Below are 18,511 nucleotides of genomic sequence, written 5' to 3' on the forward strand. Positions count from 1 at the left end.
TATTTCTGGCAACCCTCTCAAATAGCTCTTCATTGCCGTTGACTTGTTCACACGCTTCAACAATTCTTTGAAGATGTCCTTGGTCATGAATCTTTTCAGAATACACAAGGGATTTAATGTAGCCCCAAAAGAAAAAAGACCATGGGAGTTAAATCTGGTGACCGAGGTGTCCATTCAATTGGCCTGGGAGGCCGGAGCCATCTCCCTGGAAAATGTTCATTTAGAAAATCACGAATCTGTAATGCATAATGAGACGGAGGCCCATCCTCCAGAAATCAGAGAGGATTTCCCCCCTCCAAGTGAAGGCATGTGAGGCATCATCTTGTTGCCAAACACGTCCAGATACGAATCACCTGTCACACAGCTCTCAAAACAAAATGGTCCCATTACTTGAATGTGCCAAATACCACACCACACCATTACCTTGCCTCTGCCTTCCTGGTTGTCTGCCTCCATCCAATGAGGATTGGTTTGTGAGTAATATCGGCAGGATGGTGCGTGACTTTATGGCCACCCTGTATATAATGCTTGGATCAGTTAAGTCCTTGATCACGCATTTGTTTGGAATCTCTATGCACGTGAAAGTTGAGGAATGTTTAGGCGATGGATAAATGCGTTTGGGGGAGTGTTATTCAAAAAACCCCGCTATTTATTGATTTCAGTTTATAATAAACAAATGGCATGCTTTTTTCTGGGGCGGGGAGGAGGCAAACAACAAATGATTTCTTGTTGGTCGTTTTAATGACAAGTGAGTCCGAGAAATGTGTTGCTGTTTATTAATTTCAATCAATTGTTGATTTTTATCTGGGGATGTCATTAAACGCTTGATTGATTTTTTTCAAGTGATGTGAATTTCTTTTGCACCTGTAGGCATATTTCGTGCGTAGCTGTGTGGATGCGTTTGTGCAGTGTGTTTGTTTGGCTGATTGTGGTGACTGTTTAAAATTTTTCTTCAGTAATTTGTTTTAGTAAGAGTACATCATTAATATCCGGTGCTGACTCGGTTTGTTTCTTATGGAAAAATATTTTGTAATAAAATTTTCCGTGTTTCTATATATTGAAGCTTATGCGTGTAAATTTAGAATAAACATTTCGAGAAAATATTTCTTCATTTCCTACTAGAACTTTTCATCATTCCTTGAGCATTTGTAGAATAGGAATATTTGTCGAATCCTCAGATTTCTAGATGTTCTTTCAATGAAAAATTTGATTAATCTACTGTTTTTAGTTTTGCTCGTTCACAAACGGAGTTTTCAGTCTGACTGTTGTAATTTTCATTGCTATTAAAAGCCGCTTATGCATTAAAATATATTTCTTCTTTTGCAGATCATGCTTTACACGTTTGGGGAAAAAAATCCATCTTAAATTTTATATTTCAAGTATTTGAAATCGTTAATGAATATGCCACACCTTTTTCTCCACTAGCTTTTGCAAAAAGTTCCAACTTTTCCCCTAACATTAATTCTGCCCATGTGAAGAGGGTTTCTTAAATTTTTTTATTTCATCTTTTGAGACTTTGAAATAGATTTGGTAGAATTGCTTCTGTGGTGCTGAATATATTCGTCACTCCTGGATCATGTATAGTAACAAACGGAATCATATTCTCAAATTTGTTCTACGTGTCGTCAGTAGTGAAATATCCAATCGCTTTGCGTTTTAAAGTTCATATGCAAGTGGTAATCTTAAAGTTACTGATAACATTTTAAGTTCAAATCGAATTTATAATAAATTTCGTCAATCACTATTGCAGAAATAAGGTATGACGTTGTATATGGTATATTTAGATTGATGTGTAATAATAGCAAGAATAAAAAGTTCAGTAACCGGTCAGACATACACACACACACATACATATACGTGGCCCAGATTCTGTGTATGCAGTGCCAGTTCTCACACCACCATTTGAGCTGCTTGGTTGGACGCTTGATAAGATCCGAGCGATTAATGTAAAAATGGAACAGAAGCTTAACATCAATCCAGGCTGCTTTTGTATGTCGTATCACATCCCTTTGTCAACATCATTTAACCACCAAGCGTCGAAGTGCATTCCTTCACAAAGTTTGCATACATGAGGCTGAGGACATCATGAAGCTTGGAAAACAGTCTCACGACTCTAGTGCAACGTGTAATCAGATGAAGGGCTATGCATATACCAGCAGAAGACTATGGATGGATATGTTAGTAGAAAGTTCTGGGATGATAGTAACATTGATCCTCAAAGCAATCTATTATGGACCAACAACCGGATTACTGACTCCCACTTTGAAGGGTATGTGTTTGCAATCCAGAAACAAGAAATATCAACCAAACACCTGAGGCACAAAAGGGACAGAGACGCAGGAAAAGCAACAAAACGTGTCAAATGATGTTGATTTTGTGGAGATGAATACCGAAGATATAACCGACTTCATAAACAGTTGACCGAAAATGTCATTACGGTATTATCTAACTATGAGACATAATATTATAGCTAGGACATTCTATAAGGAAATCCGTTGGAATGATAATGCCGAAGACGCAGAAATAAGAACCCACAATATGGTAGAAGCCATAGACACTCATGATAAAGAGGAATACTGGTGGAATGTCCCAGTGAACACCTCAATAAAATGTAAACACAATAGAGAAGAGAAACTGTGCACAGTTGTGGAAATCAGCTGCCCAGCGGATGTTGGCAAGGAGCGAAAAATAAAATACTTACACCGAACTATTGAGGAATCTACAGCTACTCCAGTTTACAAATTCAGGTTTATACCTGTAATAATATAAAGTGAATATCTCATGAAACCACATTTATCAAGACTCAAAAAGTCGAAAATTATTTTAAGCTTCGTGTCACACACACACACACACACACACACACACACACACACACACACACACACACACACACACACACACGCACACACACACACACATACACATACACAAGTTTAAGCGCTTTTAAGTGTACAACATTTGTTTACATGACACGTTCTGTGCATAAATATAAAATATAAACATACGCTTCAACACATACATTTATAATGTTTAAAAAATTTTAAATATAAAACATTTTAAACATTTTCAAGGATTGATTCTTTACAAATTAGAAAACCTGTTAAATAGTGATGGTAATCTGTCATTGACTTGAATAGGATTAATTAACTAAATTAACTAAATTGTGTTTGATGCTCATATTAAATTTTGCAATAAAAACAACTTGACGTACAATATTTTATTTATTTATTTGTTTGTATGGGATTATGATTAAAACCTTAATGAATGACAATTTTAAGTGGCAATTTTAAATGTTAAATGATAACTGATAAATTTTAAATAATTTACCCTGAGCTATAAACTAACATCTTTCAGGAAGAAACGACGGTACAGCAGAACGTGACCAGTTAAAGCATTTCTTCATTGCTTTAAATATATTTTTCAGATATATAAAGGGAGTAAGGTAGATGTGAGGTATGATAAACAGTCAAAATAAGAAAGAATGACTGGTGCTTTTATCAGGTGGGATCAGGTGGGCTTAAAATTGACTATTTAAGTAAAGTAGAAGTTATCACAACCAAACACATGTGAGAGCAATTCATTGTGGAATATTTTGCTGAGTGACGCGTTCTGATGGGTGTATGCGTAGCAGAACATTGTCTTAGATATTTTATTTCTAAATCAATACAAGTCGAACTCCGATAACTATTGATTTTTAAAGAATTTCTCAGTATTTCCAGTGCAGTGATGGCAGTATTTTACATATTCATAGATGATGACTTCCGCATCTTGTCAGATGATAGCCGTTTCACATTCAGCCTGATGGGTCTCATTTACTTTCACCTTTATATGTGCGCAGGTATGACATTTTACGTCACTCATCCATCACCATTGGACTTTATAAAATCCAAGACGGATCAAGAAACGAAATGATATCGGGACATCCGTATGAAATTAAATTTGTCACAAAAGCTTGTACAACGTTTATGCCAGACTCTCGGTCGCCATATTATGTTGCAGCGAGAAACATTTCGAGATGGCTGGTACTCTTTTCACGGCAAAATTTATGTCAATATATCCAGAAGAGCTGCCTTACTCACGGCTTTGTCAGAAACAAGAAAAGGCTCTGCCACCCCTGGAAAATCTAATGAAATCACAGACACGAATATATGCATATGTATATATATATATATATATATATATATATATATATATATATATATATATATATATATACATACATATTTATTTATTTAGGTATGTGTATATGCATATGCTTAAAAATGTAGTGCGTTGTGTTTATCATATGAAAGCGCATACATGTTCTGATAAACAATCTTTGGAAACTTATCTCTACACATGATATCAATTTAACCATTTTAAATGATCGCTCTCAAAAATTAAGTAAAGAAACAGGGAAAATATTCCAGTATCCTTGTCCGATGCCGGATCGTTCCCAAAATCTAATCAGTTCATGCCAGTCACAAGCTCAAACATCCCTGAAAGTTTCATATGAATTCATCCAGAAGTGTTTGAGATATCTTGTCCTCGGACAAACAAACAAACGAACAAACACGACTGAAAACAATTCGCAAAGCAGAGGTAATAAAAGCAAACTTTAAGTATAGAATAATTATTATATATCAACTGATTTTGCTGGAATGTTCGACAAAAATTGACAAGATCAGTTTCAAATTTCAAAGAAAAATCAGTGATCTCAAGAAACAAATAGTTATTTCTTTAACAATTTGAAGTTACACTTGATGGCATGAATGGAAATGGTAGCAATAGCTATTAGGCGACATTAAAACTTTGGTCGGTAAACAAGGATAAGAAGAGGAATCGAAACAACTAAGAAATTGAAAACGGTAAAATGAAAGTATATATTTTCAAATCTAAAATAACATGTACGCGTGTATTGTTTGAATATTGCATTTATATCTTCGAATAGCTTTCTGATTTAATACCCATTCGAAAGGCTGGTGGTTTATGTTTATTACCAACGAATAGTTTGTGCCAAATTGTGTAGCTCTCTCTTATCGATACTAAAATTTGGTTCAATATTTCAAGAACGCAGTATTCTATACAATTCAATTAAATTTATATCCCATGTGTTTTGCCATTTTCCATCATATAATATATATATATATATATATATATATATATATATATATATATATATATGTATGTGTGTGTGTGTGTGTGTGTGTGTGTGTGTGTGTGTGTGTGTGTGTGTGTGTGTGTGCATGTATGTATGTATGTATATTCATATATACATACACTCTCACACACACATACATATATGAGTGTATATATGTAAGTGCATGTGTATATGTATGCACATATAAAGTAACCATGAAAATGTCACTGGTGCATACACAATGCAATAAAACTCCATGCGGCATGTTTTATGTAATCTTATTCTTTAAGTTTTAATAGAAGATTTTCAACAAGTATTGTTTCACGCTCTGTTCTTTCTCAGTTATTTTTGAGAACATGGTAAAATGAAAAGGCGATATATTAATGGAACTCAATTGCTCACCATTCTCTTTTTATTGAAATTTATTTTCCATTTTGATTTTGTTTCCCCGTCTTCTGTAGTTTTACTAAAATCTGAAATAATTCTGTCAGATTATGATTATATATGATACTGTCAAATTAATTCAACAAATCAATGGTTTTTGAGAAAAAATCAGCAAGACAAAGAAAAGAGAAAATATTCAATGAAATACTCTTACATCGTAAATTTCTGTACAATCAATAATAGAGAATATAAACATAATTGCTTTCTGTTAAGCCTTATATATTGAAATACACATGATAATATTTTATCAATTCTAAATCATTAATTAGAAAGTTTATATATTCCTCCCTTGTAAATAAAATTGAAGAATCAAATAACTAAAAGTATATTGATTTTCCTTTTAAATTTTTGCCAACCAAATCCTTTAATCGATTGTAAGAGATGGCAAGTGAGTGTTCACTTGGATCTTTTTTCTTCTTGTTAAATAATATAAAATATTATTGAATATTCTCATAAAATTATTGATGACATCATCATTTTAAATCTAATTGATGACATTTTAAGTAAAATAGAAAGATCTTATCCATACTTTAGACATTTGAGGAACCATCATGCAAGCCTCTATGCAGTTCTTTGACCAACGAGAGAAATGTTAAATAAATATACCTTAAATAACACGCCCAACTTCTTAAATACCTATGAAGACACATTGAATAATAAACACTAGTGTGCAATTAAGAATACGGGATGGTCACGACTGTAATACTCTTCTTCTTGAGCTTGCTGTCTTATTTTAGGCTGAAAACTAGCATCTACATGTATCCGATATTTCTTCAAGTTAAATGTAGAAAAGAAAATCAACGTTTTAAAAGTATTCTTTTTAAAGACTTAATGCAAGAAGAGTTTCATACTCATTGCGCAACATGTGGTCAGTGTTCCTAGCACAGAGATGGATATGAAGTGATGTGGATATTGAAATCGGAATGAACACAGCTAAAAGCAATCAGAATGATCAAGTTAAGCATTCAGGAGGTCGAGTTAAGCAATCAGATGGTCAAGGTAAGCAATCAGGTGGTCAAGTTAAGCAACCAGGTGGTCAAGTTAAGTAATCAGGTGGTTACCTAGGCAAGCAATCAGGTGGTTACGTTAAGCAATCAGGTGGTCAAGTTAAGCAATCAGAGTAATGAAGTTAAGCAATCAGGTGGTTACCTAGATAAGCAATCAGGTGGTCAAGGTAAGCAATCAGGAGGTCGAGTTAAGTCGGATTAAGTTTACCATACAAAAATATGAATTGCTCCCACTACCGGGCTTCGACGTTCTTTCCGTTAAACAAATTTCACAAATATTAGCACATGGCTATACAGTTGCTGACTGCATGGGTTCCACTTAACATTATATAATAACATATCTGTTATGTACCACTCATTGTAGCTGCGAAGATATTGCCCGACATAGTTCGAGTACATTGCTGCATTCTTGTGTAAACTAGCGAACTGCTATTAATCATTGATCTTTAATACGTCCTTTGGCGGTTTAGAGCGTTAAACTTGTAGTCTAATTGTTGACTTATGTATAACGTGTCCATATATGATGAACAAATTAATGAACCAAATAAATGCAATTATTTTTCCCTAGAAATCAAAAGCCAGGCACTCACTCTAAATTGATTTCAAGCATTGAGGCTATGCCTCAGATTTGAAGAAATCGTGCAGTGGCTTCAAGCAGCAGCAGTAAAGGACTGCTGCTTACTTTATCGATCTTGAAATATAAAAGCTAAAATGGACCCCCATGCCATGTGAACTCATAACATAAATATTATGATGAGATAACATACGACGTCTGACTAATACTCGGTCAATCCCAGCAACCCATCTTCCCATACATGATGCATATATCTGCTACATTACATATATTTTGAAAGAAACGAAATAGTCTGGTGAATTATGTAATATATGCTTAGGATTGGTCTATTTACTGGAGGTGTTTATATGAAATAACCATTGCTTTAAGCTCAAGAATAATAACAAATTAAGTCTAATTAGTTTCAGAGACGTATAATTCGCGGGCAACCCGTTATTACTGAAGAAGTAAACTTCCTAAATAATTTCACGATGGAATGCGATAAACTTACATTGTCTTTCAACACGCAATTAATAACAGGTTCCTTTATTCCTAAACAAAAGATAACCCAAACCCGCCCTCTATTTCTAAGCAATTCCGAATCACTGATACGGTTATCATAAGAAATTCTATCCTCATGTCAAATGGAATACAATTTCATACAAATAACAGGTTTCTTCGGATAAATTGTCTTGTAATTCATGATTCATAACCATTTTCCAGTGACGCTAGAAATGTTTACATTTAAGTAGGGAACATTCACGAAAAAGCACTTTTAAACTCATTGAAAAAGAAAGCTACATATGTTACGAGAAAGTTTAGGATTTACTTTGTATATTTAAAGTTAACCCTGGTGATGCGAAAAGTAATTATCTCTGGATAAAACGGACATGCGTGTTGAGGACCAGCATTTTAATTGAATGAAAATAGAATGCAGGGGGAGGTTTGATACTTAGCAGCATCATGGTGAATCTGGATGTTTTGTTGTTGTTAGATTTCATCGGCAAAGCATAGTTTAGCTAAGGCAATAAAATCCTAGAAGGACTGGAGAAATTTAAGATATTTTTTTATTTTGTTAATGAAGAACATCATTACAGAGTGGGACAGAATGCTTTTGAAGTATGGCTTCTGTGCTCTGCCTTCTTTCTGAGTTCAAACTCTGGGGAGGTCAAACTTTGGGAACGTTAAATAAAATAGCAGCCAATCGTATCTTTCCTCTCTTAGTTTCAAATTTCGTCAGTGCTCAGATATGGACACCCGACGTTGCCACATGTGCCGATAGCGCTCCTACGTCTCCACCAGAATTTAAACTGCAATCTAAAGCATGAATGGAGTAAAAGAATTCTGGAACACATGCAACAATTTATTTGTCCCCCCCCCCCGCTGATAATAGGAATATATGGAGATAACAGAAATGGTGGACCATTTGATTACAATATGGTCGATCGTCCAAATGTAAATGTAAATTTCAAGGTAGCGTTATAAGAGATATTAACTATATTATTTCAAAATATAGATTGTGAAAGGAAACGATGTTACATAGAGAAATAGATTTTGGAACCAATCAAAAATTTATTAGATGCTCAAACAGAGGACATAATAACTCCTGCTTGTTGAAGTATATCAGAGTTTTTAAATCTAAAAAAGATAGAAGCCATTTGTGGAGTCAGCCATGCTGACACGGTATTGAGACATAGTGGAGTTATTGTAACAACCAGGAAGGAACAAAGCTTATAGTTTAGTAATAACATTAGACATACAGAGCGTAATGACTATGCTTTTGACTTGGCTTACATCCAATAAAAAGAAATGCTAATCTTTATCGAACACAAAAAAGCGGACCTATCTTCTCCCAACTTTTTATTCAATCAATTTCGCCGTTTTTTCCTTCTTAAAACTAATATAAAAATACGAAAAAAAACTGACATTAATATCCTTCACTAATTCTCTAATCTAATCTCCATGCATATCTACACACATATGTATGTAAATATGTATATTATATGTATACACACACACACACACACACACACACACACACACACACACACACACATTTATATATATATGTATATGTATATGTATATATATATATATATATATGCATACACATACATTTGTGTGTGTGCCTACGTGTATTTGTGTGTATGTATGTGTTTGTGTGCGCGTGTGTACGTAGAGTAAGTATTATTCTTTAAGCAATTCATTTATTTTTCCCTGAAAATTTTCCAAATTGTACCAATGGTACACATAAATGCATGCGTATCTTCCCGATAAACACTAACATCTATCTATCTATCTATGCCTGTCTATCTATCTATTTATCTATAAGTTTCCGTGTGTGATAGAGAGAGAGTGTGTGTGCGAGAGAGAGAGTGTGTGCGAGAGAGAGAGTGTGTGCGAGAGAGAGAGAGGGAGAGAGGGGGAGAGAGATGGAGAGAGTATGATAGAGACAAAGTGTGTATGAGGTAACTAACGCAGAATTCCATGTTAGGTTGGAGATAAAAGTTACCTCAACGGACGCACACACACACGCACATACGTATGTATGTATGTGTATATATATATATATATATATATATATATATATATATATATATATATATATATGCACAGAGATAGAGGGAGAGAGAGAAAGACAGACAGACAGACAAACAGACAAACTGATGAATAGATAGATATATGATTGAGTCCGTGCGCATGGGTGTGAGTGTGTGCGTGTGTGTAGCTATATATGTATTTCACAGAAAAAAAAGACAAACATCTGTATTGGTTTCCATACTTTCATGACCGTCTTGCCTTATTCGTGTCTTGCATATGAATATGGCATTCATGTATTCATAAAATGTGTAGTTACTGAACTTTTAGCCGGAGATACGGATAGTACTGTTGGAATAGTATTTGAATATCAGCCCTGGAGATAATACCATCTGTTTTGTCACGTCTGTGCTGCAAGCATGAATTACTTATATTTTAATATCGCAGCACATCTGCGCATATCTCACATTCTGGAATGAACTACAACTTTAAAACCAACGTCAGCACTGGGACAGTTTTCTGCGTTCAGGCTATGATAATGGGAGTCACTCTTGTGATTTTGTTATCAGTGCCGTGAGAATCATTTCAGAGAAGAAAGGCGATGTAAATTGGAAAAATGCATATTGAACAATACATGAGGCTTGTCTTTCTCATCACTGATTGCAATAGGGATTAAAATTTGATTAAGTGATTAAATGCTAATATCCTCAAATTTTCATGTACTCAGTTTCGTAACACCCACTCAGAAAATATGCCATCAAATACCTTCCATTTGGAAGCATGTCACACACCTTTGGTATATGGAGAGCATAGAAGTAACGAATGTATCGCTAACAACTTTTTCAGAAAATAACGCAGGAAAAGTTAAAACGAAAGTGGACGTAGCCAGCATCGACGTAGCCAGCGAAGAAATTTTAACTCGATAAAATTGCTCCATTAGAAGAAGTATAAGTGATATCCAGAAAGCAGTAGAAATGGCTTTGTTCATTTGTAGTAAAAATTTGTTAGTGCCATTTTGTGTGAGAAATGTAGATTTTTATGTAAAACCAACAGCTCAATGGTTATGTTTACTGGTTATAATGATAAAAACTGTTACACACACACACACACGCACAACACCTACATGCACGCACACACGCACACACGTATATAACGCGCTACTGTGTCTCAAGAAATATGGGTAAATTTTGTGTATGTCTAATTTGCAGTTTAACGTGCTGTATGGTAATGCAAAAATGCGATATTGATTAAAAGGCAACACGAGTTTGTTAAGTTTGAAACGATTAAATAACAAATTTGGTGTTTCTGGACGATGGAGAACACCAGCAGAAGAGATGTCTAAACAGATGGTATCGTTGTCTTAAAAAGCTTGCAATTCCAGACGAAAGTGTTGTTAACCTTTGGCTTCTGTTATTAATATGGGGAATTCTTTATAATTTGGATATCAATGGGTGAAAATGAAAATAAGAACGAGAAAAGATGGAAAAGGTGAAGAGAAAGAGAGAGAAAGGGAGAGAGAGAGAGAGAGAGAGAGAGAGAGAGAGAGAGAGAGAGAAAGGGAGAGAGAGAGAGAAAGGGAGAGAGAGAATGGCCGGAAGGCTATGTAGAAGGATGAAGAAATTGAAAGCAAGAGTGAAATACCCGAAGCAGTGAATAATGATTGATACTTATGCATGGCTTGATTGTTACCCATGACAGCTAGCAGTGCAAGTAAACTTTTGCCACCGTCATTAATCTGACAAAATTTTTATTATTTTAATTATTGTTTGTGTTCTATTTATTATAAAATTAACTATGATGGTAAAAGTGTATTAAATTTGTTGTAGCAATTGTAGTGATATATTCATTAAATAAAAATTACTAGAAATTTTTAGATCAGCTAAGCTTAGTAATTAATGCAAAAGAATTTACTCTGCAAAAGAATTTACTCAGCAAAAGAACAGTTTGCTTGAAATAGCATCTAAAACTTATTAATTGCAATGAACGTTATTACGGAGCATTTCCCTCTCTAAATCTACCTCATCCCCTCCTCCTCCTCCTTCTCCTCTTTTTCTCTCATTGGGTGTGTAGCGTTGCTTTGCTCAATGTCAACAAGACAAGTATGAACACACCACCCACAGCCCTTATGTTAATACTTTCAGATATCTCTCTCTTTCCCCTCTATCCTCCGTCTATACGATGGAAGGTTGACTGGAGCAATCAACCAACCGACACAATATTTGTGTGGGCTTTTTGCTAAATAGAGATAAATAAACATACATACATGCAGGCATATATACACACACACATATATACGTACATATATGTATGCATTAAGTGGGGTCGAAATTTTATATTCTGATTCCACATATTGCTTGGTGTTCATTTTGGTGTGAGAAATAAATTTACAAATTTTAAAAGATGCGACCACCCATAGCCCTCCCAGTTCTGCGTTTTCAATACTGAAAATGTAAGGAACTGTAAACTGTTTCGATGCTATTAACTTTGTATTAGTTAAATACTACCTATATAACATTTTATAAATTATATACACCCCACTCACCTGATACAAAAGAAAAAAACAGTTATTGGAATCTTTATTTATTTATATAGTTTGTATTGATGCTTTTATATTAAAAAAATCATATATTCAGAAAAGCACTTTCAACGTAAAAAAAAAATGTAAATTCTATAATTTTTTATGATTAATATGATATGCAATAAGAAAAAAATAGGCACGAACCTCAAACGAAATACATGAACAATGAACACCATAAAATAAGCATTAATAGTATTTACTATTTAATTCAATGACCATTGTCTTTTCCAGTCAAATTGAGGTCAACTTTGTCTAGATTTCTGTACATTTAATATGAATTTGAGCCTATTTTCGTTGCCTATTCTGACTTCAGAAGCTTTTGTCACTAAATTGATATCATGCTCGACTCCGATATGTTTTATTTGTTTTTCATAATACGTGCAGTTGCGTATATCAAACATTTCATTGAATTCCTCTAATTTCTTATCAAAACCATCTCCTCTTTGCTTGATAGGTATTTTGTTTGATTGAATCTGCTTATAAATTAATCTCCCAATTTTTAGAACTACTCCCTCAAACCCAATACAAGGAAAAGAAAATTTGTCCCATATTGTTTGCACATCTGCAGCAACGATCCCGTAGCATTATCAAATGCGTATGATAAAAAGGTGGTTTCGCTCCTATTTAAAGCGCATTCAGTGACCAGGGGGCGGCACCCTCCACTTGTAGTATAGTAAATAAATGACTACTTGAATCAACACATTATGAAATAGTAGAAAGAAGTGATAATTGAATTAATCATAGCCATGTTGTTAATTAACCCGAGTCATCTCGTGTGGTTGAGACGCGATCGCAAATACTCCCATGCTGCACACATTGTCTAGTTGTTCTTGATTTCTATGAAAGCCTTAACCCATACGTCCTTTTAATGTCGAGTCTAGCTGTGATTTGAAGAAGAATCAGCGCTATTTTTAGCAAGTTCAGAGATCATATAGGTACCATCGTCCCGTTAAACAAAGAAATGTCGCTTAAGCCAAAGTACAGCATTCATTTAGCTGAAGAAACTGGAAAGATATTCCAAATGTTTTCATAGTATTTTTCATAGCATGATCCACATACGTAGCATTTCTGAGAATAATTTGTATGATTCGAGGGAGATTTCGCCGCTATTTCTTGCATGTCAAGCAATCACATGGCTACTTGATATGATAATGGTGGTGATGATGATGATGATGATGATGATGATGATGATGATGATAACGATGATGATGATGATAACGATGATGATGTTGATGGGCAGGAGGTGGAAGAGGTAACGTTGCTGCTGCTGCTGTTTCTGCCGCTGTCCTTTGACCGATCCTATTGTGAATAAATTCATTCATGATACTGATGGTTGCGTCTGCTTGTGATGACGGTGGCGGTGTCCGATATAATGGTTGCAGTGATTCTGAGAATCTTGATAGCGATGGCGCAGTTGTGGCAGCGACGGCAGCAGCGAAGGTGGCCACCATGACGTGTATTTGCGACCCAGCGATGTGGTAGTTCAGAAGGGGATAATGGTTAGTAGTAGTAGTAGTAGTAGTAGTAGTAGTGTTAGCAGTAGCAGCAGCAGCAGTAGTAGTAGTAGTAGTAGTAGTAGTAGTAGTAGTAGTAGAGTTGGTAGTGGTGTCACAGTGGAGTTGTAGTGGTAGTCGTGGGGATGGTGTTGCAAGATAATATTCACCATATGTGTGTGTGTGTGTGTGTGTGTGTGTGTGTGTGTGTGTGTGTGTGTGTGTGTGTGTGTGTGTGTGTGTGTGTGTGTGTTTGTGTATGTATGTATATAAAAGGAGTAGAATAAATTTCTCACACTAACTTCAATATCAGATTTCCACCTTAATCCAATCAGATCACTGTTATCATCAGCTCAACTTTCATTCGGATCGTCTGGTCATTAATTCGCTATGAGGAATGTCTGATCTTAATGATATGAGGACAATGGCATAGTTGATAGGTTTCCTTATTTGATGAGTCCAGGCACAACTGGACATGAAAGAGATGAAGCCAAAGAAAGTAGTTAGTTTTATGATATTATCAGAGCACCTGTTAATAGGAATAGTAATTCGATAAGGTGTTGCTACTGGTTATTTGACAGATGAATTCAAGCTAATTAGCAGCGAAAGGAACGGCTCTTAGTGACGTCATTTGATAAGGTGTTTCAGCAACAAAATAGAGATTAATTTAATGACAGATATCATTTATTCGTTTGACGAAATGAAATACTTTGTCTCTTTTCTATTTTGCTTTCATTCTCAACTTTTCTCGTCTTTTATTGTATATTTATAATTTAATCATAACATATCGGGAAAATATTTTGATTTTCGTATTTGAACTCTAAATTAATATGTTTATACGGCATGATATCTCTCCCTCTCTCTCCCTCTATCTTTCAATTTATTTCTCTCTCACTCTCTCTCCCTGTCACGCCAGCAAAAACTTCATATGTAAACATCCATACGTAATGTACATATGTATATATACATGCACGTATGTATGTATGTATGTATGTATGTATGTATGTATGTATGTATGTATGTATGTATGCATGCATGTATGTATGCATGCATGTATGTATGTGTCTATGTATTTGTGTATGCATGTATGTACGTAGATCTCTCTAGTGGAGAACTCCTCGTTGAATAATTTCTATTTCCGAGTTTCTGCTAGCCAGGAAAAATATGTAGCGTAGATTTCACTTGCTCCATTCTCTAAATTTGTGTATATGTGTGTGTGTGTTTGTGTGTGTGTGTGTGTGTGTGTGTGTGTGTGTGTGTTTGTGTGTGTGTGTGTGTATGTGTGTGTGTATACAAGATTATGTAAGTAGCAGGTTAAAATGTTTCATCAAAAAGGAGAATAGTAATTGACACTAATTGTGACCAGGGTGTTAAAAAAACACTTACTTTGCTAGAAATAAGAGCTAAAAAGCTCTAATATATATACATATGTATGCGCGTATATATATATATATATATGTATGCGCGTATATATATATATATGTATGCGCGTATATATATATATATGTATGCGCGTATATATATATATATATATATATATATATATATATATATATATGTATGTATGTATGTATGTATATTCGTAAATGTTGGCGAACTTTTTAATGCACATGTTGCAAAGGTAAACCAAACTTGATAGACAATATCACAAAGAATACCGCTGACAAAGATATGCACAAAGTTCCACACGCAAGTGTTGAGATCAAACCACCTGCCTCCTGAGAAGATGCATCTGGTTACTGGCAGAGGTCTATAAAGAGAATTTCTTGTTACGCTAGGAGGATTCTAGGTAAGAATTTCAAAAGATGGATTACGCGCTACGTGGATTCATACAGGTTTTTGGAAAGCCAAAGTTTCTCTTTCCTGTCTCGTTCCATATAAAGATTTTAGAATGACGAAAATGTCCAATGTACCCCGAAACATTCTAAAACAAAAGAACTCTCTATTTGCCTGGAGTGCACGGCTGGTTTCTTTCAGTTAGGAATTGTATGTATGAAAAACGCAAGAGCATACTTTTTTTTTTACATATAGCAAGAAAACATTAAAATAAAGGTGTTTATATTCCAAAGAAATAAACAGATACTTCAGAGTTTAAATGAGAATATACCCTTTGATGGAAAAAAGTCAATGTGCAATGTTTTGACAAGTTTTCATAAACATCTGAAGATTCAATATAAACTTTGAAATCCCGAATAACGTCACTGAGTTGGTGCATAGATAAGTATTCATGAGTCAAAATACTATTGAGTTTCAAAATCTCTTGGGAAAAGCAAAGCAGGTTGATTGAGCACTTAGCTATCCGTTTCTTTTTAATGTATATACTAAAAGTATAATTATTGCCAACTATTTTGAGATCCTTGGTGACGTACTGTTTGCTAATATTTCACTATCATTAGAACACTAAAGTCACATTACTAAAAGTACTTTATTTATAACACACAAACACACATATGTACATATATACATATGAATGGGTATACATACATAATAGATACATACACACATGTTTGTATTACATGTATGCATGCGTACTGACAAAGACATACAGAGGTATAGAATAGAAAGCAGTCTGAGAGAGAAAGAGAGACAGAAAGAGATAGGTAGATAGATAGACAGATAGATAGATAGATAGATAGATAGATAGATAGATAGATAGATAGATAGATAGATAGATAGAATCCTCTCGAACCAATGACCTCTATGCGACAGAGAATACAACCCATCTATAAAGTAACAACTCGGAGTGTTGGGGGGTTCAATACATCACAAGATTCAATGTTTATATTTCATTTCGGTTCCTAGTTTCAAGATCGCTAAGTAGAGATAAAACCATCGCTTACAGTTAAATATTGAAACTTGCAATTATTATATGCTTGTGTCCATGTTTTTATGCGTGTGTGTGTATTTGGGTGATGTCACTATCCAGGTATTTCATGTACGTAGAAACTAGTTGTGCATAACTTTACAAAGTTAGATTAATTAAAAGTGAGTATAAGTTTGCATCATTTGGTGTATAAATAATTGTAACGTAGCCAAGGGGGATTGAAATAATGATCCAGTGAAGAGCGCATCTGGTCAGGTTATTGTTAGAAGTCATTTACACACAAATTTATTGATATTTTGATCAATGAGCATATCTTTGATGAATGAGATATTAGCTGAAGGAGAATGAGTAACTTTAATAGCGTTAATGATTAGATACCAAGCGTGTATACATACGTAGACTCATTACATATCTTAAGACGGACATACATATATGTACACATATACACCTCTCAATCCATCCATTTATCTATCTATCTATCTATCTATCTATCTATCTATCTATCTATCTATCTATCTATCTATCTATCTATGCCTGTCTATCTATCTATCTATCTATCTATCTATATGTATACACACACAATTACATGTGGTGTGTGTGTGTATATATATATATATATATATATATATATATATATATATAATCCACATATGTGTACCTTCGGAAAAGGTGATGATGGTTATGATATTCAATGTAACAAGAATTACAAAGAATTTTATTTTAAGTGGATAATCGATTCTATACAATTAAAGTTCAAAATCACTGTTTGTGGAATAACAAATATTATATGCCTGGAATATTTTCTGCTTAAAAACAATGCAAGTTATTTATTTTCATATGATAGTTTAATCGCGGGAGGAATGAGTTGCAGTGCACACCAGTGTGGCAAAATTTGTTCATGACAAAAGCATAAACTTCACTGGCACAGCTCAGTTAGTGCGATGTAACTCAGAGTAAAATCTCACCAACATGAGCAATAAAAGTGCTGTATAATTGACGTGGACATTATACGGAGTGGCTTTCTATGCTTCTGTTGGTGCTATTCAGCTTTAAATTGGCATTATGAAATAATGTATTTCAGAGACAACGGAATATCGCAATTATCCAAAGTCACAATATTTCTAAGAAGGTGGTACTTGGTTTTGGGGGAGATTTCCCTCGCAGATCGTCGGCTCGAGTAAGGTGAATTGTTTCCTGTCGTTCGAAGTAGTTCACAAGTACAATATTTGAAGGTTTGTGAAGGGATAACATCCGAACCAATGGGTTTTATCGGACTGGAAGACATTTCACACTTGGTGGCGCTTTACACATAGTCTTGAAACAAAGTTGCAGAAACAGTTTCGGCTGACTTTATTTGAGCATAATATGGATATTGAAGTTAAAAGATTCTTTATGTCTCTGAAAATTTTTTGAGATTTTACTCATTACCTATACGCGATTTAAAACAATATATTTAAAGGTTTAAATCCAGAGCAACCATCCAATAGCAAAATTTATATTTCAGGGCAAAGTTTATCTTTCTCTGTATTAAAAAGAATTAACCTAATTCGTTTTTAGGAAATAAATACTTTGCGTCTTTAATCCAACATATAGATGCCTTTTACTATCTGTTTAAACTCAACATTCACATCGGAATGAAATCACCCAGAAATAATTTTTTACCAGATGTAGAAACATGTTAACAACTAAATAAATTCTGGTTTATATAAGACGCTTATCTCTAATGTCAGACGTTTATTTTTGCTTCATCTTATATAAATAACTTAGACTTTACAGAATGTTTAAATGAACATCCTGTTTTCAGTATCTGAGCCCCCAGCCACCACCACGTCCGTCTCTTCTCTCTATCGCACTATGTGCGCAGCTTCTATCTTCAAATATATGTGGCAAACTATTTTGTGTCATCATATATTTTCGTTTTTCTTTTTTTGTTCCTTTTAAATCTACAGACTTAG

The sequence above is a fragment of the Octopus bimaculoides genome, chromosome 13 (assembly GCF_046866305.1).
Source record: "Octopus bimaculoides isolate indiv1 chromosome 13, ASM4686630v1, whole genome shotgun sequence".
Classification (NCBI taxonomy): Eukaryota; Metazoa; Mollusca; class Cephalopoda; order Octopoda; family Octopodidae; genus Octopus; species Octopus bimaculoides.